Here is a 2,438-nt window from a genome sequence, read left to right on the forward strand (position 1 = left end):
AAACAGGTCTCCAGAAGTGAAGGGAGAACCTTGCTCTTCCCAACTTGAGTTGCCAGCATTCATGAGTGGGTGTTCTCTCACAGGCTCGGGGGTTTGATCTGGGTCACAGAAGGAAATGCTAACACCAGTTTTCAAACATAAAGGAGCATAAAAGAACCCTTCCCCCCACACACACCCGCCTTCTAGAACTATACCATACAGCTACCGGAGGATTATTTAAATTGTCCAAGTTATTTTCAATGTTATTTTAACTTTGTCACACACACCCTCTTATATAAACACCATGCTAATGTAAATTATTCACCTTTTAAAGTTACTTCAAAATGTTTGACTTTTAGCCAGATACCTCTTTATTTCTATCAAGAATTCTTTTAAGTTGTAAGTGTACAACTTTAACAGGCACACATCTTTAAAAGAAAAGTTAATTTTCCAGGTAATGCCCAAAGAATAGATAGTTTGTTTTCTAAGCTACATTTACATGACAAAGTACTAAGGGAAAGCCATTATGGGGAATGGAGGGACTATTCCAGTGCCCAGTGAGGCTCCTCTCTTTGGGATTAGAGAAATTCCAGCCCTCCTCATTACTGGACGCCAGGCCCTGAAGTTTAGGAACAAATTGACCCAAAAGTAAGCCTTGGTGTCCCTCCTATGCCAGTTCCCTGGAATAAGTCCCAGTCTGAAACTAAAATGATCTCAAAATCTGGCTGTTTATGATCCAGTCTACACATTCATTCTCGTTTTCATTTCAAATTTTCTGCTTCATTTTCGTTCTGCTAAGATAGGGAAATCACATTCTCTGGTTATATTCAGATGCACCTAAGCCCTCAATATGTTGTGATATTTGGGTTACAGTAACTGCTGGGAAGATTTAAGTCGCCCAAGTTCCTTTCAATGTTGTTTTAACTTCATGAAAATATTTAATGACAATTTTTTTCAAGCTGCCTGTGAAAAATAACGCTCTTTGTTTGAATCTCTGCCACCACCACCAAACGGTCAGCCTGTGTATTTCCATTGCTCTGCCCCATCACATCAGCCCACGACGTTACGTTTTGGATTCTTTCGATGAATTTCTTGCCTGATCATTACAGACATTTTAAAATATATTTTTATGAGTAATTTAACAGGAAATTGATTTTCATTTAAGGTCAGTCAAGTCCTAGTCGGGGATATTTTGGTGTGTGCATATATGCAAAAAAACCTAGCATATCCTGATACACAGTTGGCATATAAGTGAAGCTTCCGTCCTTTCTCTTCCCTAGAAAGAAAATTCACTCCTGTGTGGCATGGATATTTCAATTATTTAGGTAGTTGTATGTTTGCCATAGTTCCTGGTTTATAAAAGTAACCATGTAAGCCAGGGTGAATCTGTTTTCCTTCCTTAGAGGAGGTCACAGAAGCTTGCAAGAAATTTATGGAGCAGACCCTGCCAAATTAAGATTCAATGTATTTGCTTTTTCTGTGGCCTTGCTTGTCAATAATGGAAACACCAAATACTATATTTTTGCAACAAAAATTAAATTTCTACTGCCATACACTGATGTATAAATTTTGCTCTTTTCATTAGCTTGACTGATTAAACTTTATGTGAATTTAAAAAAAAAACTCACTCTCTTCACATCACACCTCTATTTAGTACCTTTAAAGCTTCCACACCATCCTGCATCGTCAAAATTCCTCTGCCTACTTCCATGGCCCCATCATCTTTGCAGTCTAGACCCTGTTTGTCCAGCTCTGTCTCCAGCTGATTCTCCAATAGATGTAACGACTTCCAGGCTTTCTTATCCCCACTAGGCCTCTGAATAGATGAAATTCCCCCATTTCATACAAATTCTGCCTTCTCTTCGAGGACCAGCTTGAAACTTAAAAATATAAAATGAATGGTGATAGTTTTCCAGGAAAAGCTTTACATAGTACTGAATATAAAAGTAATTTCATATTATCAGAGAGGATGTGTTTCAAAATGCCAGTCCCAGACTGACTTCTGCTCAGCCATCAGGCCAGCTCTGGGTTAAACAACCTCCTACATCCTGGCACAGAGGGCACTTAAGCCCACTCTTTTTTTTTTTTTTTTTTTTTAAATATTAAATTTTATTTTTATATTCCCCCATACAATTGCAAACGCCCCATTCTGACCCAATCCTTCCCCTCCCGCCCCCCCCACCCCCCCCAAAAAGTGTCTCTGGTTCATAGTTTTTTGTTGATTTTGATTTTCACTTTCTTATATTCATTTTCCTGGTCCCTTATTTAAGTTTTCTAGATTCCTGCTATGAGTGAGACCATCCGGTATTTTTCTTTTCCTTTTTGTTAAGCCCACTCTTGAGGACAGAGGCCGGCGTCTTCAACAACCCAACACCATCTTCTCACGCCCTCTATTTCCTCTTCTCGGGAATGTATTTATTTGACAAATGTGCATTAGACGCCAACCGATGCATGTTATC

The sequence above is a fragment of the Talpa occidentalis genome, unplaced genomic scaffold (genome assembly GCF_014898055.3).
Source record: "Talpa occidentalis isolate TD23 unplaced genomic scaffold, MPIMG_talOcc4v2.1 talOcc4.15, whole genome shotgun sequence".
Classification (NCBI taxonomy): domain Eukaryota; kingdom Metazoa; phylum Chordata; class Mammalia; order Eulipotyphla; family Talpidae; genus Talpa; species Talpa occidentalis.